At 33.6% G+C, this 22013-nt stretch overlaps 1 long non-coding RNA gene across 1 annotated transcript; it reads left to right on the forward strand.

Annotated features, from left to right (window-relative positions):
• The first annotated feature begins 13360 nt into the window (after nucleotides 1-13360).
• Nucleotides 13361-14107, forward strand: LOC121231791 (uncharacterized). Its single transcript, XR_005929839.1, has 3 exons — nucleotides 13361-13616; nucleotides 13690-13796; nucleotides 14005-14107. It is a non-coding gene; the product is annotated as an uncharacterized lncRNA (long non-coding RNA).
• The last annotated feature ends 7906 nt before the right edge of the window (nucleotides 14108-22013 follow it).

The following is a 22013-nucleotide window of genomic DNA, read 5'->3' on the forward strand; positions in this document are numbered from 1 at the left end:
GTAGCTCTAGTTATAAATAATTTAGTGACTGTTGCTCAGGAAGACAGCTTGCAGTGAAATTATGATTATGTGGTAAACATTGACAAAAATTTGTTAATGAGTTGCTTTTTGATTTCTTATAAGCTTACTATGATCTGTAGGTGTGGTTGGCCGAATATTGTAAGGGGTTAATACGTAGTTTGTATTTGAATAGTTAGATTAACGCGTTAGTAATCCAATTGTAGGCGGTTCGTGTGTGGATTTCATCAGCATATTGTCGCAAACAGGTGTGTAACTGACACCCTCTCATAGACTAGATTGGCAAAAGCCAAAAAGTTGAAATGCCGAAAAGTCGGTATTTTGGGAATTTGCGAGTGTGCGAATGCTCGTAAGATAGTTGGGTTTGTATATTTGGTAATCTAAAGTAATAAACTGCAGTACGTGCGATTTCGTACATTTTGATAATTTGGGCTTAATGGGCCAAAGATCGGGTTCATAGGCCAACGGGCCCAATTTGGTAAGTATGCACGGTAAGTGTTCTGATAGTACGTAAATAGTTAGGATATGCATGAAAACCCTAAAAGTAGCTAAATTACTATAATACCCCCTATGTATGGAAAATTACTGTTATACCCCTAGGTGCAAAATTACCGTTATACCCCTAGGGTTAATTTTGACTAAAAAGTATGACGATCTGATTCTGTATGATGTATGCCATGATTATATATCTGTTGCATGGGGACATAGGTTATATTATGGAGGAAGCGTCTTGGTGGCTATGCCACAATTATCTGATATGGTGGCTCTGCCACATATATCTGTTCTGGTGGCTCTGCCACAATATCTGTATCTGGTGACTTCGTCACAATATCTGGCAGCCTCGCTGCGATTTCTGTGGTGTGTAGCAGTTGGGTGGGTCGATTAGTCTCCTCACATGGTGTAAGGCTGGTACGGGGTGTTATGGATGAATCTGGGTTGGGTTTCTACATAAACATGTAATATCTGTTCTGTTCTGTTATGGGCCTATGGGCTTTATTCTGAATTCTGTTCTGGGCTAAGGCCAACTTATTCTATTTCTATGGTTTGAGCTGATATAGGCTATGGTTGGGTTAATCTACACACTGAGTTTCCCCAAACTCACCCCTTTTATTTTCATCCACGCAGGTAATCCCCAACCATAGTGGGCTTGAAGTTGTGAGGGAATTCGGAGTGGCCACCCGTTTTGAAAGTTTGATTTTCTTCTGGTGAACTGGACATCCTTTTATTTACTTTTGAAGTTTTTGGTTTTTAAATGTAATAAGGCCGCTTAATTATTTTTGATGGTTTTAATATGTATTACTAAGATAGGTATTACTTATTTTAACTGTTGAAATTGGATAGCTTTAGGGCGCGTTTTCAAAAACAAAAATTGATTTCAAAATAACACGACAACAAGCAAAGCTTCCGCAATGAAAGTATTTTCCAAAATTAATCACTTTTCCTAAAAATGACTTAATCAAATCGGTTTCCTAGAAATATCCATAACGTTAAGGTGTGGCAATGGCGATATGCATGTCTAGGATTGGATCCGAAGGGAGCTTGGTACTTAAGCAGTCCGATGGACTCACCACCTCTTTTTCGGTTTCCTACCTGGTGCACATATTCCATTCACTTGGTTAGTTTAACAAAAGTCGGCTTTTAAAACACTAAAAAGGAAACACGGGTTTTTGACTTCAATGTGGCACGTCGGATTGGGCCTTAACGTTTGGGCCGGGTTTGGGGGTGCTACAAGCTTCATATTTATGACTTATCAAGAAGCATAGGAGGGTTAGAGGATGAAAGAACACCAACAAAGCTTCTTGTCTAGCTCTCCACCATTTTGCCTTTACCCTTGGCTTTAGAGATTCACCACCTTCTTTAACTAATAACCATACATCACACAAGATTTCCTACATAAATAAGGTCTATAAGATGCAAAAATACATGCTTTCAATAATAATAATAAATGAGAAGATGGGTAGAGACTTCCTCAAACTCAAACCCTCCCTCCACCTTCATCCTTGAAAAACATAGATTTTTCCATGGAACTTTAAAAAGTTAGATCAAGACCCTTACATTCTTTGAGATTTGAGAAAACTCACTCAAATCTCTTTCCCTCTACACAGTTTGCTAAGGAAAATGGATGGAAGAAATAAAAAAAATGAAGAAATGTAGAAAGAAATGTGTAGAAGCTAAGGAAATGAAGAAAAAGAAAGAAAAAAAATAGAGTGATTATAATATAGGGAAAATGGGGACAAATCAACTTTATCCCTCACCTCAATCTGCCGAACAATCTTTTCTCATTAATTGGGAGAAGATTTTTATTCAAAAATGGTAAAATCACCATATTAGCCATCCATCTTCCCTCCACTTCACACAAGCTTCCCAACATCCTTAATTTCTTATAAAAAGGTCAAAAACTCACCCATATTAATTCCAACAAATCCCGATCCCTAAATAAATTTATTCATCACTAACCTAGGTCAACATCGAACATTGACTCGAGAATTTTGGTCGTTACACCGAGTTTCAATATTTCTGTAATGTATTTTCTAATCTCTCTCTCTCTCTCCTCTACCAGAGGAAATGGTTTTCGTGTGTTGACTCTATCCATAATCCAACCACTCCACCAAAAGTAAAGAAATCACTACGAAGTTAGTGATGTTTTTGCTTCAAATCACCACCAAGAATTAGTGACAATATTTTTTTTGTGGTGAATTCTATGGTGTTTTCAAAGACACCAATATCCTATTAGTGACATTCATAAGTTGTGTACTATGCAAAAAAAAATGCCACTAATATATCATTTTATTGTAGTATCTATTCTAGTTTATTCATTTGAGAAAAGATATATGTTTATAGAAAAATGCATTGAGTTTTTAGTAAAATAAAATACTACAAGCTTCAAAACTTTTTTGTAGTCATAAATAAAAAAAAACAAATTTATAAGGACAATTTAGTAAAATGTATTTAGATAATCTTCAATTTCGTCAACCGAATATCAAAAGTTTATATTCTGACCAAAGGAATCAAATAGAGCAATGTATCATATTGAGTACTTTACCAAGTAATCTTTTATTATCAAATATATTTTAACATTAAACTAAAGCCGCTACCAAAGTAATTATGAAAATAAATAGTAATTTTAAAAGTCAAATTCAATGAAGAAGAACCATTTATTAGTTTGAACGCGCTTAAGAGTGTCTTTAATAGGAGGAAAAGACACACGTAATCACGTTTGAACCCACGTCTTCTTAATTGTTGTAATAGCAACAATGCCAACTAAGCTAATACTCACTCAACAAAATATACGTATATTTTTCGCTATAAATTTTGAGTTTATATCATGACATTTAAAGCAGTAGATGACAGGCCACTAAATTACTTGAGACTAAGAGAGTATAATTTAGAGATTTAACCTAATTTTTTATTATATATATAGTTAATTTTGTAAATGTTTCGAGTGGCGAAGCGGGCGAGTTTACGTCAAAACCAAATCGATCCCAATCTCAAATGTATACTAAAATAAATCTAACCTGACTCAATCCATTCGAAACCTAAATTGAAAAATAATTCGACCATAACCAATCAAATCGAAACAAGTTGATTTCAGATTCCTATTCATCCCTAGTTGAGCCTTTAAAATAAAACGCTTATGGTTTGTTGTCATAATAGGTTAATACATTTATCACCATTCGCAAAATGACAAGTTTGTGAATATGATTTTGAGTATGTGTTTAGAAAAGAACGCACGACTCCCTTGCTTTATCATTTTTTTTTGGTTACTTCCTTGTGCAGCTCATACTAATAAATGTAGTATCTGAAATTTTATCTAGAACAAGAAGATATCACTTGGAGTTTCAATATTTCTGTAACATATTTTCCAGTCTCTTCTCTCATCCCTCGTTGGAGAAAATGGTTTTAGGTGCAGCTGCTCCACTCACTTCCAACCCTCCTGCTAGAGTCATATATTTGATTCGAGGGCTTGCTTCTGAAGAAACCCGTGAGCAATCACTTGACGTTCTTTGCAAGGTATCATACACCTTTACTTTTCTTTTTTCTTCTTAACTATCTTTTCGGTTTTTGTTTAAAAGAAAATGATGAAATAAGCCAAAAAAACATGGAATAAGTTAGAACATGCATAAAAGATAATAATATACAAGATAAAAGGCTAATCAGTTTTTGGGTATTTATTTTCTTTTTGGTTTAATAAAGCAACCATTTTTAACATTTCAAAATATTAGCTATGATATTTTTTTTATAATCAATATATGTTTTTTTATCAAAGAATAATTAAGAAAATTCCATATAAACTTTCTTTGAAATACTAAAAAAGGGTGAAATTCTAAGTAAACTAAACCTTCGTATAACTATGAGTTGGAGTAATAAAGATTTTACCAACCTAAGTACATACATGCATGTATAGATTACTTGAGTTTGATATTCGAACATTGCTCTCTCTGTCATCGTAGTTTTTTTTTCTTTTTCGAGTTCTAAATTGTAAGAAATGGCTGCTCATTTGTAATATTTTCTTCTCTCTACAGAATAGATTGACTTATGACAATTTGGCAGTGCTGTTATGGAAATCTTTTGGTACCATGAGTGTCCTTTTGCAGGTAGGCTTGCTATTTCATTCTATGTTACTTTTAGAACATATTTGAGCATAGGTGGAGGTACAATTGAAGGAAAAAAAGTATATTTACATCACATACTTATAGAATTCAATTTCAATGTTTTAGGTATATAGGTTAGATTTGTTTTACTAAAAATGATTTACACTTTTTAAAATTTAAAAGGATAATTAAATATGTATGTTTAATGATATTGAACACTATAATATTTGATATTATAATATTAGACTTGATTCAAGTTAATTTTTATATAAAAAAAATCTTTAGAGTATTTTTTCTTCAAAAATGACCTACATCTTTTAAAAGGATAAATCAATTTACAAGATAAATGATTTATTTTCCATTAATTTGTAGTCATTTTCTATTGCTCAAACAGTTTTTTATGAAATAAACATAAAAAAATGCATGAAATATTTTTGGTTTTTCATTCATCCCTAGTCATATTCTTCTAGTAGACCATGTTAGTCCCTAAAAAAACCATAAACTTCAAAGCTTTGTTGATAGATACATTGGTCACACCAATTCAGTAGTAAATGGATTTATAAAACTGTTCATTATTCAGATAATAACTTCAGCTTACCGTGCATTGTCCTCCGACGGCCTTACTGAAAAAGCTCTAACACAAGTCTGCAATGCAATAGCCCTTTTCCAGGTCCACTCTTCTACTTTCATTTTTGTTTTTATATGCTAAGAATCTCAAAGACGAGCCTACCTTTGGTTTAAGGCCAATAAAGTTCATATTAAATTTCACTTGTATGAAAATCTTAATGAAATCATTCTTTATATTTTTATAGTGTGTAGCTTTTCACCCTTGTCGAAACCATTTTTTTTGAAAAACGGGAATTGACTTGGTTTTTGAAAATGAAAATGAATAGAGGAGTCGCCACCAATCTTTTTTGATGAGGTGTGATCGGTTCACCTCATAAAAGTGGTTGTTTTTAATAAATGGTTTGATTTATTTAAACAACGATTTTGGTCCACGCAAATCAAGAAAACTGGTTCGGGAGTCGGTTAGACAGGAGGAAGGATTAGCACCCTCGATACGCCCAAAATTGGTACCTAGTTGATTAATTAGTGTCTTAGTGTCGAAGATTTGAAAACTTGAAAGAATTTAAACTACGATCCATCTTTGTACTAATGCTAATTTAAAAATGATCGAATAAATTAAAACAAATGTTAAGGACTCTCTCATCTCGAAGTAATAAAATGTCACGCCTAGTAAGTTAGGACACGACATCTCGAACTTTGAGAATGAGCTTGTTTTTATTTAAAATTAATGTATTCTAATTTCTTAAAAGGATGTTCGGTTACTTAGGGTAAACGAGAAAAGTCGAAACCAGTAAGTTAGGGCACGTTTTCTCGAATTTCTTGATACCGAATATTGCCTTTATTTGCAAAAGCTCTTATCTCGAGGTAACAAGATGTCATATTCAGTAAGTTAGGACACAACACATCGCATCTTCGAGAGTAAGCATTTATTTCAAAACTCGTATTGTGATTTAAAAGAATATTTCGTTACTTAGGTTAAATGAGAAAAATCGAAAACCCAGTAAGTTAGGGCACGATTGTCTCGAATTACCAAATACGGAATATTACTTTTATGAAAGAATTATTTCAATGTATTGAGTAAAAAATTATAACGTGATTTATAGTAAAACATAAAAGCAAATTATGGTATTAATTCGTATAATAACATAATAAAAGATGCGACAATGTCAAAAACAATAATATGGGCAATTATAAAAGATGAAATAATAGCAAGACTAGTAATATGTAAATATAAACAAATGCATGAGGAAAATGGAATGATCGATTACACAAGGAAATAAATAAATAAAAATAAATAAATAAAACATGGCAAAATAAAAATAACAATGATAACCAGAACGATAATAATAATAATAATATAAATAATAATAGTATAAAACGATAATAATACATACGGTATTAAACATGATAATAATAGTAATAATGTAAATACGAAATAGTAGGGAACATATATGTAACACCCCTTACCCAGCCCAGACGTTATGGCCAGATCCGACATGCCACATCGAAGCGTTCAAAACATTTTATATTGTTGATCCAGAAAAACTTACTTAGTGTTTTAAAAGATAATTTCATTATAGGTTAAAGTGAATGGAAGCTGTGCACTAGGTAGGAAATCGGAAAAGAGGTGGTGAGTCCATCGGACTGCTTAAGTACCAAGCTCCCTTCGGATCCAATCTTAGACATGCATACCGCCATTGCCACACCTTAACGTCATGGATATTTTTAGGAAACCGATTTGATTAAGTCATTTTTAGGAAAAGTGATTAATTTTGGAAAATACTTTCATTGCGGAAGCTTTGCTTGTTGTCGTGTTATTTTGCAATCAATTGTTTTTTTTTAAAACGCGCTCTAAAGCTATCCAATTTCAACAGTTAAAATAAGTAATACCTATCTTAGTAATACATATTAAAACCATCAAAAATAATTAAGCGGCCTTATTACATTTAAAAACCCAAAACTTTGAACGTAAATAAAAGGATGTCCAGTTCACCAGAAGAAAATCAAACTTTCAGAACGGGTGGTCACTCCGAATTCCCTCACAGCTCCAAGCGCACTATGGTTGGGGATTACCTGTGTGGATGAAAATAAAAGGGGTGAGTTTGGGGAAACTCAGTGTGTAAATTAACCCAACCATAGCCTATATCAGCTCAAACCACAGAAATAGAATAAGTTGGCCTTAGCCCAGAACAGAATTCAGAATAAAGCCCATAGGCCCATAACAGAACAGAACAGATATTACATGTTTATGCGGAAATCCCAACCCAGATTCATCCATAACACCCCCGTACCAGCCTTACACCATGTGGGGAGACTAATCGACCCACCCAACGGCTACACACCACAGAAATCGCAGCGAGGCTACCAGATATTGTGGCGAAGTCACCAGATACAGATATTGTGGCAGAGCCACCAGATCAGATAATCGTGGCATAGCCACCAGAACAGATATATGTGGCAGAGCCACCAGATCAGATAATTGTGGCATAGCCACTAGGACGCTTCCTCCATAGTATAACCCAAGTCCCCATGCAACAGATATATAATCATGGCATACATCATACAGAATCAGATCGTCATGCTTTTCAGTCAAAAGTAACCCTAGGGGTATAATGGTAATTTTGCATACATAGGGGTATTCAAGTAATTTAACTATTCTTAAGGTTTTCATACATAACATAGCCATTTACGTATGATCAGAAACACTTACCGTGTTTTCTTAAAAATTTGAGCCCGTTGGCCTGTTATCCCGTTTTTGGCCCATTAAGCCCAAAATATCGAAATGCACAGAATCGCGCACTCTGCAGTCTTATCACTTTAAATTACCATATACATCAAACTATTAATCTCATGAGCATTCACACACTCGCAAGATCTCAAAATACCGGCTTTTCGGCATTTTGGCTTTTCGGCTTGTGCCGATCTAGTCTATAAGAGGGCGTTAGTTACACACCTGTTTGCGACGATATGCTGACGAGATCCACACACGAACCGCCTACAATTGGATTACTAACACGTTAATCTAACTATTCAAATACAAACTACGTATTAACCCCTTACAATATTCGGCCAACCACACCTACAGATCAGAGTAAGCTTATAAGAAATCAATAAGCAACTCATTAACAAATTTTTGTCAGTGTTTACCACATAATCATAATTTCACTGCAAGTTGTCTTCCTGAGCAACAGTCACTAAATCATTTATAACTGGAGCTACGAAACTCCAAATCAAGTTCCGTTAATTTTCCCTAAAAATAGACTCATATATATTCTATCCATAAAATTTTCAGAATTTTTGGTTTAGTCAATCAATACCAGATTTTTCTCAAAGTTTCCCATGTTTCACTGTTTGACTAATCTGACCACTCTTCATTACGAATCAAATTTCTCATTGTACAGAATTCAAATATGTTCTCGTTTATTCCATTTGAAACTAGATTCATTAAGCTTTAATTACATAATTTATACAGATTCTAAATCATCTCCCACAATTTATGATGATTTTCCAAAGTCACGTTACTGCTGCTGTCCCAAGCAGATTTATTACCAAATCACTCTTTCACACCTAACTTGCATGCTTGTTATTTAAACATGTATATCACCAATCAGTCATCACATATCTATGATTTTACTTAAGTATAATCTCCATTTCATCATTTTAAAGCACAACATGTTAGCTGATTTTCCCCTTAGCATCTAAGGCTCATGCATGCTCATTTGTTTAGCTCAACTTCACCTATCTTCCATTTTTCATCAAAAGAACATGAAACAACAATCATTTCCTTCATTTTAATTCATCACTAAATGCTCACAACACAACTAAAAACCAAAATATGCTTCAAGAGTTAAGGTAGAATTAGGAAGAACTCATGAACATCAAGATAGAAGCAAACTACCATGAACTTACCTTCAATTTTCTTCCCCAAGTGACCGAACATTCAAGAGCTTTCTCCTCTCCTTTCTCTTCTCTAACTTTCGGGTATGATGAACAAAGATGGACAAAACTTTGTTCTTTTCACCCCTTTTTCTTTTAATAAAATTTCATATTTCATCCATTTAATTCTTTAATACAAAAGACATGAAATGCCCATCATGGAACATTTACCTAAACCATTATCATGGAACATTTACCTAACCCATTATCATGTAATATTTACCTAATCCATTATCATGGAACATTTACCTAACCCATTATCAATTTGTACCATGAATTATGGATATCAAGTGCTCATATTGTCTACAACAACATGATGGCTGGCCACTTCATGTAAAATGGGAGGTTTGTCATGCAAATCCTCCTATTTTGCACTCCTATTTATTTGGCCACTTCAATTTAGCCTATAGCATTTTCAAACATTTTCACATAGGTTCTATTTCATAATTTCGCCCCCTTTTTTTCTTATGGAACAAAAATTAACTAAAATTGCCGGGTTCTATCTTAAGCTTGGGCCTTCTAGAGGCCCACTAACATAATTAAACCTATGCCAACATTCACAGAATTCCCGAAGATTGGGGCGTTACAATATATATGTAAAACATATAATACTAGATTAAAAATATATACAATATTTATTGAAAACAGAATAATATAAAAAAACTAATAATAACGATATATAAATATATACAAATATGTATTAAAATATATACGTAATAATAGAAATAAAAAATATATACGTAGCATTAAAAATATATACATAATATATACATACTAGAAATAATAATAATATTGAAAAACAAATATTACATAAATATACACGTATATATATTGAAAATTTATATATAATAATGATATTAAAAGTATGTACAAAAATAAAGATAGTATAATATAAAGTGGAAAATAATGATAATAATATATGAATAAAGAAAATATATATATACATACATATACCAAGAATATATTCATAATAATAGTATTGAATATTAAAAGTATATATATAATATAGACAAAAATATATGCATGATGTAGTATTGAAAGTATTTACATGGGATAATATAAAAAATATATGAATAATGTGATATTAAAAATATATACGTAAAAATATAATAAAAAAATATAATATATATAATATATACATAATATAGTATTAAAAAATATATATAATACATACACATTAGAAATAATAATAATAATGTTACAAAACAATTATTAATAATACTTCATAAATATATACATATATGTGTTAAAAATAAATACATATTGTAATAGCCCATTTTTGCCCGGCCCATTTCAGTATTTAAAATAATAAACCCCCCAAAAATAAAAATAAAACAAAGTCTAAGTCCAGTACAAAATTACAAACATATAATTTGGCCCAATCGGAATGGCCCATTACTTGAAAAGATTTAAGGTCCATCTATAAGCTTGACTCATATGGAAATATAATCTTTAAGGATATGCAATCTTAGATATGATACAATCTTAGATATGATATACAATCTTAGATATGATATGCAATCTTGAAGATATGATCTTGTAATCTTGAAGATTTAATTTGTAGATATCCTTTAATCTTAACCGTTGATGTAATTGATCTGTACCGTTGGATTTGGGGAGGCTCAACTATAAATAGAGGCCTCTCCCTTCATTGTAAATCACTTGAGTTTTGGGAAGCAATAAGAATTCTTGAGAGCATTCACTCAAATTTCTCTCCCTCTTGCGTTCTTACTCTCTGTGGTTTGTTCTTATTTTATTCTTCGTCTATCTTAGTTTTTCAACCTTTTTTATTTTAATTTCTTCATTTTTCAAATATGTATATTTATTCCTATCTTTTATACATTTGATTATGTATTTTATATATTATAATATTTAACCTTTTTATATAGTTTATTTTCAAATATATATTTTCTATGCATGTATATATATTATATTATCATTTCATGTATTAAAAAACTATTGCATTATATTTTTATAATTTATAAATGTTCTATTTATTCATTTTTTTGTGTATGTCATTTATCTTATTTGTGCATAGTTTCATTTTTTTTATATGCTATGTTTAATTATTTCTTTTATGTGCTATTTTATGATATATATTGTTGTATAATTTTTGCATGTATTATGTTTTTCTTTTAGTTTACTCATGTTTTTATTTGTTTATTATCATATATTTACCCTAGTATGATTTTTTTTCATTAAACGTATGTTCATGTTATTTAGTTTGTTCTTAATGATATTATTTATGCTTGTATGGAAATGTTAGAATATTTTGTACATCTATGCTTCATGATGCATTAATATGTCATCCTAAAACGTCATTTAAAATAATATTTCGAGGTTTATTTTTTTTAAAAAAATAGAAGGCAATGCTTGATGTTTGGAAACTTCGAGAAAGGTAGTGCCCTAACTTACTGGGTTGCGACTTTTCTCGTTGAATTCGAATAGTCAAGCACCCTTCTAAATGATGTTGAGTTTTCAAAACTTAAACAATTATTTCGAGATTTCAAAACATAGTGTCCTAACTTACTGGATATGGCATTTTGTTGTTTCGAGATAGAAATTTTCGAAAGACGAGCTTAGTTTCGAAGGTTTTAAAATGTTGCGTCCTAAAAAGACGAGCTTAGTTTTGAAGGTTTTAAAATGTTGCATCCTAACTTACTGGATGTGATGTTTTGACTCGTTTGAAATAAGTGAGCCTTAATTTTCAAAATTGAGACCTTCTAATTAAAAGAGGTTTGCATCTTAAAACTTTCAAATTTCCGACATTAAAAACACTTGATAATCAATTAGGTACCAATTTTTGGGCGTTACGAGGGTGCTAACCCTTCCTCGTACATAACCGACTCCTGAATCTGTTTTCTCGACTTTCGTAGACCAAAATTAATGTTTTAAAACAAAACATTTTATAAGGTGATCCAATCACACCTAAAAGATTGGTGGCAACTCCCGTTTTCGTTTTTCTTAAAGTCGCGATTTAAAAATGGTTTCGACACATATTAATATTAAGATGATGATATTAATACATAAATGTAAATAGAGGTATAATACCTAAAATATAAATATATAATTACATAAAAAATATATATAAATAGATAAATAAAAAACTAGATAAATAATAAGAGAATAAATAGAGATGAAAATGTAATAATGGTAATAATACTGTAGTAGTAATAATAAAAAGAATAATAATAATAATATATTAAATAGCAAAAAAAGTAACAATAATTAAAAAATGATAATAGTAATAAAAATAAAAAATAATAATAATAAGAATTTTAATAAATAAAGTTATAAGAATAATAATATTTAAAATAAAATAAAATAGCAAAGATAATATAAAAATCAACTTAAATCTAAAAAAAGACTAAATTCGGAACAAAAAGGAAGTTTTGGGGCAATTTTAAAAAGAAACAAAGAGAAAAGGACTAAAAACCGATATGCGCGTAACCTGAGGGGACCCAAAGCGCAATATTTGCTCATCCTAAAACGCAGTGCAGGGTATAGGACAAGATCACAAAACGCAACAAATTTTGGGGCCAAATTAAGAAATATTAAAAACTCAATTGCGAAAACATAAAATGGCGGAAGGGCCATTTGCGCAATTAGACCCTTAAGTAAAAACACGCGGATCCTTGGAGCGGGTCGGGTCAACACGCGGGTTAGCTCAAAACGACGCTGTTTTGGGGTTAAAAGGCAGCCCCCAAAATGACGTCGTTTTGGGGGGCTATAAAAGGCCAAATTTTTTTTAAAAAAAAATCATTTGCAGCATTTGAAAGAAAAAAGAAGAGAGGGGGGGAGAGAATTCTCTCTGACCTGAGCCCAGCTCCGGCCTTGGGGCACCGCCGCGATCCGCCGTCCTCCGTCGCCGGCCACCATGAAAAAATAAAAAGGTACATTTTTTATTTTTTTTGTTTTCTTTTATATTTTATATAAATATCTATATGTATTTGCTGTTTTTTTATTTAAAAAAATAAAAATAAAGGAAATACGCGTACATATATTCAAAGGAAAAAAAATAAAGAGAAAAGGAAGTAAAAAAAATCAAAACCTCTACGTGATGAATCTTTTTGATTAACTTGCTATGTTCTTCCTTCGGATCTGTTTTTTGTCTAAATCTATTTTTTGTATTGATGAAAAGTGGCCGAAATCTACAATGGTTTTAGATTTGGCTTTTATAGCCTGTTTACAAGCTGTTTTTTCTATTATTTTTGCTGTCTTTTCTTCTTTTTGGCTTTTGCAGGTGCAAGTGGAGCAAGTGGAGGTGCTGCAGGGCGGTGGGGCAGGTGGTGTCAGAGGAGCAGCGGCAGAGGGTGGTTGAGGCTTGCGGCTAGGGTTTCTGATTTCTGAAAATAGGTTGTGGGCTAGGGTTTGCATATTGGACCTTGGAAATTGGGTTTGGTTTTAGTTGTTTGGGGTGGGTTTGTTAATTGGTTTTATTTTATTAGGCTCGGGCAAATTAAGGGTCTTACAACCCTGATACAAGGATTCCATTTATCAGAGGTAACTTCACTTTTGAGTCATCAAATTCAATTATTCTTGGTTGCTCTAATTGAAATAAATATTTCTTTTGTAGCTACAATGCCAGTGTATCTTTATCCCTTCTTGAACACCATGAGCAATGAAAAGAGCTATGAATGTCTAAGGATTACCAGCTTAGGTATGATCGGGTCCCTAGCAAAGGTAGCTTCACCTAACACCTTCTGTTCTTTTTTTTTCATGTCAACTTCTCGCAGAAAACATGCATACATACATACATACCTACCTACCTACCTACATACATACATACATACATACATATACATAAAGGTCATGATGGAGTTGATTTAAATGTTTTTTCCCCAGTTAATATGATTCGTACTAATGTTGATGGAGTTTTGGAACTGTGCAGGTAGAGGATCCAGAAGTGGTAGAGTACCTGCTTTCTACTCAAATATTTCCCAGTTGCCTACGCTGCATGCAGGTTGGCAAAACATTGTAAAGAACAGTGAGTCACTGCACTTTCTTCTAATATACAAACCTATAACTGCTGCTTCACTTATTTCTTCACTCTTTTTTTTCTCCTTTTTACGTTCATACTCATGTCACCTAATGTTAACAACAATGGATAAGAACTAAAACGATGACTAGTGACTTGAGGTTATACTTAAAAGAAAGATACTATTTGATTGGAAAGTTACAATTTTGACATTATTTTCAGGCCCCTTCTGATAAATTTTGGGTTAATATTTCATTCCTATATTTGGTTTCAATATTTAATCCAATACCTGAGTTTTCTTAATAAAAACGGATGAAATACAACGAGAGGATCGTAAATTTAAACCAAGTTTTCAGTCTTCGACAAAAAGACAAAAAGTAATCAACTCGTGGCTTGACTCTCTTTTTTAAATCCCTAGTGGAGTCGCCAAGCTATCAAAACTATTTTTTGAAAACGGGGTCAACTTTGATTTTGAAAACGGAAACGAACATGGGAGTCGCCAGCTATCATTTTTATTTAGGTGTGATCGGATCACCTCGTAATTTAAAAAGTTTAAATTTATTAGAATGATGATTTTTGGTCTACAAAATCTAAAAAAAAGGGGGTTTGAGAGTCGGTTACTCACGAGGAAGGATTAGCACCCTGAGCTTAGTTTCAATATTTAGTTTAGTACCTGACTTCTTTTAAATTGATTCTTGAGTCTTTTTTTGTCTTATATAAATACTTACGTTTAACTTCAATGTTCAATTTGGGACCTATAGTTTTTTTTTACTAGAGCATATAGGTGAAATATTTATTGGGCCACATGATGTTTAGTTTGGATACCAAATTAAATAGAAACGAAACTTAGGTACCAAAATAAATATTAAAATCAAATATAAGTATTTGTACAAGACAAAGAAAAACTCGAATATAAAAAAAAACTTAGCTATCAAAATTGAACATTAAAATCATATATAAGTATCAAATTATATATTAACCTTAATTTTTCCGCCTTAAAAAAATATATATTACGGGAAAAAATTGTACACAACTATGTTACTTGGATTCTAGGGTTAGGGAAAAAAATTCCAGGGTAACTTACTTAGACACCATGTGATATTGTGACTATAGTGTATTATTCCACATTTTCAGTGTAAAAATAAGAGCAATGAAATCTTAAGAAGCCCATGAAAATGAAACTAGGGAAAAAAGTAAACATCTTTGGGAATAAACCAATGAGCTTATAAGACATATTGTAATTTTCAGCATCATAATTGTATCATCTATGGCGTTACTATATCTTAAAAATGCAAGCTTCTTAGTTATATTCTTGATGCTAATATGTTTAACATTATCAAGTATCATCTGCTAATACAATGATGGATGATACAGGTGTCCACATTTATAATTTACAGAATCTTACAAAGTGAAAAAGGGTTCAAGTACTGTTTCATTCTTGCTGAACGATATCTCTCAGTATCCCAATGTTTGGGGAAATTGGTTGAAAACCTTAGTGAAGATGATGCAGAAAATATGACTTGCCTCATCAGAAACATCATCGGATGTTACCTCAGGCTCTCCGAAAACGAAAGGTTAGCTAAAAACACACGTCTTAATCTTACTAGTTCATTGTTTAATGGATGAAACTCCGTGTTTAGGACAAGGCCACAATTTTCAAGCTACGTTCCATAGAAGTTGTTAGATCGCAAATATGCTAACATCATTCGGGTAAGCTTTAAAACTTCATTTCGTGCATATGAACACATGCGAATTAGAATGGTTAAACCCTAAACCCTATACTTGATATTCAATTCCTTTTGCAGAGTGATCCAAAGGCCCTTGCTAACCTACGACAATTGGTTTTCAATTTAAGGACCAGCAAGAGTTGTACAAACCCACTGTTCCGAAGAGCCACCGACTAGCAGTAACTCACCAGGGCCGTCCATTCCATGATGTTTGCCTTATTCAAACTGGGCAAGACAGTGACAGGGGAACATACAATAAACAATAACATAATTTCCCCACATTATCATGTGTATTTATAGTTAGGAAAAATGTTTAACTGCAAGATTAGCCCTCAAATTGTATGACATGTTCTAATTGGACCTGTAAATATTTTTGGCTAAAAAGCTATAGTTACTTAAGTAGAAATAATAATATGTAGGTTGGCATCTTGACCCGCGTTTTATTTCATTTTATTGAATTAATTTGATATAAATAATTAGTTAAATTAATTTGTTGATACTGCTGCAGATTTTGCTAACAAATTTGGCTTGCTTGCGAGTGCGTACACACACAATATACATATATTAGTTATCTTTAAAATTTGAGTTTATAACAAGACCTTTAAAAGTAGATATATGGTGGTTAACGTACTCAAGACCAAGATAGTATTAATTTAAACCTAATTTAATAACGTGGGCCCCACACGAGTAAACCACACGAACGTGTGGAGAATATTGGACCAGGTTGTGTAATCTACATGGCCAAGGCCATTTCTAGACTATGTGGGCCACATGGGCATTTAGGCCCACATAGGCCCGTAATATAGGCATTGGCTCCAACTTCACTGTTTGACTGTTAAGGTTGCACGGGTCACTCGAGACGACTGTGGACCTTCTGTTGGGTTGGTAAGCGTACCTGGATCCTTAATCGATAAAATGACTATTTTGCCCTTATGAGGTAAAATGATTGTTTTGCCCTTTTATGGTAAAATGACTGTTTTACCCCTGTGTGATGTATTTTTATATTTTAGCATGCTATTGTATCTGTATTGAATACATGTATAATATTATGACATGTTGCATGATGCATTGCTTGGGGATGAGTTTTTATATGATTGGAGGAAGTGTACTGTACTAGCAGCTCTACTGCAAATCACTGATGGCTCTAAGCCTATTATACTGGCAGCTCTACTACAAATACTATTTAGTGTCGCAATCGGTGCTACATTTAGTGTAGGGATGGGTGGGTTGATTTTATCCCCTAATGGAGTGTAGGGTTGGATGGAGATGGAGTGTTGAGGCTGGACGGGTAGGACTAGCATACTGTTTACTGTTACTGCAATGGGCTAATGCCCGAACACATGGTCGTTTCTGTATTGAGATAGGCTAAAGCCCAAACTAATATTGTCACTGTTACTAAAAAGGGCTTAGGCCTAGACTGTGCTTGTTTTCTAACTGTTTGCTTATATGGGATTACACACTGAGTTTTCGTAAACTTACCCATCTGTTTAATTGTACAGGTAATCCCCAGCCTTAGGCGGATCGGTGCTGCGAGGGACTCAATGGTGGCTACACAACTGCACTTGCTTTCTTATTTTATTTTTAATTTATAAGTAATTTAATTTTGGTATTTGTTTATGTAATAATGCCTCTATGGATTTTAACTTAAATTTGGGTTTTTATTTTTTTCCTTGGTTTATAACTGCTAGCAGTAGGAAAAGACGCATGTTTTCAAAAAGATAAATGTTTTTCCCAAAACACCACGTTTACGCGACATATTTTAAAAGCTTTCGCAACAAACAATGCTTTAAAAAAGTAATAACAATTTTAATATGATTAGCATTTTGCTAAACGACTTGAGTTTTTAACTAAACGAACCTCTATAAGAACACACAAAGAGGATAAGTTGAGAATGGGTTTTTACAATATCGTACTTTGCAAAAAACACTTCAATGTGACATCGCCAGACTCGACCATAACGTCCAGGCCGAGTTTGGGGTGTTAAATTTAGTGGTATCAGAGCCAGGTTGCAAAACCCGACTGTGGATTTGGGTTTCTTTCAAAACTTGGAAATTCTAAGAGAACTGTTTCAAATGATTTGAAGTATTTTGAAATGTTTTACTGAATATGTGGTACATTGAGTCTCCATGCCGATCCTGTAAGTTCTCTCTGAAAACTGCATTTTGATTTTGACTGAAACTGCCATAGGTAAGATTATTGAGACTACTATAGGTAGTACTGCAAAATCTTTAGTAGTGTATACTGAAACTGTAGTAAATCGGTAGACACCGACAGACACTGCGTTGTGCGGAAATAAAACTTTACACTTTTGAGACTGTCTCCATAAAATATTTGTTAATAAATACTGGAACTGTGAACTGATTTGTGTAAAACTGTTAATAAGATAAAACTCAATTCAATAGTGAGCACCAGAGGTACTCGTGGAAAGGGTACAAGAGGCCGCGACAGAGGCCGTGGAGGTTCTCGAGCTGGGTTTTTATCATCTGGCCGCATGCTTAATGTTGTAGCTTGTGAGGCACCAGTTTCACCTGTGACTGAGATTGGGCCTCATGATCGTGCGGTTAGGGACGACGCACTATAGTCTATCTATAAGCTGTACTGAAAGAACTTAAGTTAAATGTGGTAGTATTTTGGTGCTAGAGTGTGCAGCGGGAGCGTAGTGGTGTAGTCTATGATATGCGACTGATCTAATGGTTGGAAATTTCAGGTATGAAATTTTTTTAAGGAGGGGTAAATTGTAACACCCCAAATTTTGGGCCTAGAAGTATTAGGTCTTGAGCATGGGAACAATTAGGAGGTTGCACATAAATGTTTAATTGTGCAAGAAAGTGACACATCTGCATGTCTGCTTAAATGATTAAGTGTCTTGGGAAGTGTCTGAGAAGTCTTGGGTTCAAACCTAGGCATGTGCAAAAGTTTTATTTTTAAAAGGTTTAAACCATATCTCTAGTCAGTAGTCTTATAAATAAATGTGCGTAAAACATGACAGACAGGGCCTGCTGGTCTAGGGATAGGTGGCGTGTGGTAGTTACTTGAGGTTTGAGGTTCGAATGCTGGTAAGTGCATGGAGGTGTTTTATTTTACTTTTGGCCATGAGAGAGTTTTAGTTTGACAAAACTTTTGTGTTATAAGAGTGTGGGGAGTTGTGGTCGAATTTTAGGGGATTGTTAAGGGAATTTCAGTTGTTAAGAGGATTTGGTGAGTGATTTGAGGAGTGGATTAGGGAATGGGATGAGATAGAACTGAAAATGAACTCTGTTTTTCCAAAATTTTGGACTCTCTTTCCAAATTCCTAAAGGTCTAACGGTAAAGAAAACTTTTCCTTTAACCGAAATCTATTCTTCTTGAAATTCGGCTTTACCATGTTTTTCTCTTCATTTTGCTCTCCCCTCTGCACTTTGCTATTTGTTTTCTTCTTCCTCAAACCCTTCTCCTGTGCCGAGTGTGTGTTAGTTATGTTCTTGTTCTCTAGCCAAACCTTTCATCAATTTTGGCTTTGAGCTATTGGTTTCTCAAACTTCAGTTGATTATCTCGTGCCTATTGATTCTGGTATTGATTTTTGATTCTTTGATCTTTTGTTTTTCCCTTTTGGTTTTGACCCTTCTTAATGAAAACTTTCTCATCCATTGTTATTAGGTTGTTTCTTTTTCTTTTACCCTTTCTGCATCAACTCTTTCCATACTGCCCTGCCGTTTTTGGGTGCTAATTTATACTGCGACTTTGCGGTCGGTAGGTGGTGTTTCGTTTTGGTTTCAATTTAGTCATGTGATATTGGTTAATGAGTGTTTCAGTTTGATTGCAAAAATTAAAAGTTATTCAGTTTCAACAGTTTGAATGGGCGTGTCTCGGTTGTTGAAATGTGGTATGTGAATGCGATAAAGTAAGTATTTTGTGTTGAGTCGTTTTAAATTCGTTAGACATATAGTTAATCGTTTTTTATGATTGAACTCAGATTTGGAAGGCTTGAGGACAGAGTAAGCGGTTCATAACCAGGTGTGTAATCACACTACCACAATATTAAATCGGCAAAAGCTGAAATAGGGGACTGTCGACGCTATACGAGTGTGCGCTCACTCATGTGGTAATCGAATGAAAAGGCACCAGCGTTTAGATCATAAAGGCCACCATGAGCGATTTCATGGGCTCAGGCCGTTTTGGGCCATTTTAGGCTGAACTGGGCCATGTGGGCCCCACGTGTACGTGGGCCCCACATGGATAAACCACACATACGTGTGGAGAATATTGGACCAGGCTGTGTAATCTACATGGCCATTGCCATTTCTGGGCTATGTGGGCTACACGAGCGCATGGGCCCGCAATATGGGCCTTGGGCCCATTTTTACTGTTTGACGGTTAAGGTTGCACGGGTCACCCGAGATGATTGTGGAACTTCTGTTGGGTTGGTAACCGTACCTAGACCCTTAATCGATAAAATGATTATTTTTTCCTTTTGAGGTAAAATAACTGTTTTGCCCTTATAAGGTAAAATGATTGTTTTGCCCTTTTATGGTAAGATGACTGTTTTACTCCTATGTGATGTATGTTTATATTTTAGCATGTTATTGTAACTGTATTGAATACATGTATAATATTATGACATGTTGCACGGGGATGGGTTTTTATATGATTGGAGAAAGTGTACTGTACCGGTAGCTCTGCTGTAAATCACTAATGGCTCTAAGCCTATTATATTGGTAGCTCTGCTTCAAATACTTTTTAGTGTTGCAGCCGGTGCTACATGGAGTATAGGGATGGGTGGGTTGATTTTATCCCCACATGAAGTGTAGGGTTGGACGGAGATAGAGTGTAGAGGCTGGATAGGTAGGACTTGCATACTGTTTTCTGTTACTGCAATAGGACAATGCCCGAACACATGATTGTTTCTATATTGAGATGGGCTAAAGCCCAAACTGATATTGTCACTATTACTAAAAAAGGCTTAGGCCCAAACTGTGCTTGTTTTCTAACTGTTTGCGTATATGGGATTACACACTAAGTTTTTATAAACTCACCCATCTATTTATCTGTACAGGTAATCCCCAGCCTTAGGCGGATCGGTGCTGCTAGGGATTCAATGGTGGCCACACGACTGCACTTGCCTTCTTATTTGATTTTTAATTTATAAGTAATTTAATTTGGGTATTTGTTTATGTAATAAGGCCTCTATGGATTTTAACTTAATTTTGGGTTTTTATTTTTTTTCTTGGGTTTATTACTGCTAGCATTAGGAAAAGACGTGTGTTTTCAAAAAGATAAATGTTTTTCCTAAAACACCTCGTTTACGCGACATATTTTAAAAGCTTCCACAACTAACAATGTTTTAAAAAGTAATAACAATTTTAATATGATTAGCATTTTGCTAAACGACTTGAGTTTTAAATTAAACGAACCTCTATAAGAACACAAAGAGGATAAGTTGAGAATAGGTTTTTACAATATCGTACTTTGCAAAAAATAGTTCAATGTGACATCGTCAGGTTTGGCCATAACATCCAGGCTGGGTTTGGGGTGTTACACTTAATGATATTATTATTTGTATTTTTATAGTCTGTAGCTTCTTACCCTGGTACAAGGATTCAATTTACCAGAGGTAACTTCACTTTGAGTCATCAAATTCAGTTATTGTTGGCTACTCCAATTGAAATAAATATTTCTTTTATAGCTACAATGCCAGTGTATCTTTATCCCTTCTTGAACACTATGAGCAATGAAAGGAGCTATGAATGTCTAAGAATTACCAGCTTACGTGTGATCGAGTCCCTAGGAAAGGTAGCTTCACCTACCACCTTCTGTTCTTTCTTTTCATGTCAACTTCTTATAGAATATATACATACATACATAGGGGTCATGATGGAGTTGAACTAAATGTTTTTTTCCCAGTTAATATGATTCGTACTAATGTTGATGGAGTTTTGGAACTGTGTAGGTTGAGGATCCAGAAGTGATAGTGTACCTGCTTTTTACTCAAATATTTCCCAGTTGCCTATGCTACATGGTGGTTGGCAAAACATTGTCAAGAACAGTGAGTCACTGCACTTTCTTCTAATATACAAACCTATAACTGTTTAGGACTAGGCCATAATTATCGAGCTACGTTCCATGGAAGTTTTTTTATCGCAAATATGCTAACATTGTTTAGGTAAGCTTCAAATGTTGGAATCATAAATTAAGATATTATATAAAACTTAAGAAAT

Source organism: Gossypium hirsutum, chromosome A07 (assembly GCF_007990345.1).
Source record: "Gossypium hirsutum isolate 1008001.06 chromosome A07, Gossypium_hirsutum_v2.1, whole genome shotgun sequence".
NCBI classification, from domain to species: Eukaryota; Viridiplantae; Streptophyta; class Magnoliopsida; order Malvales; family Malvaceae; genus Gossypium; species Gossypium hirsutum.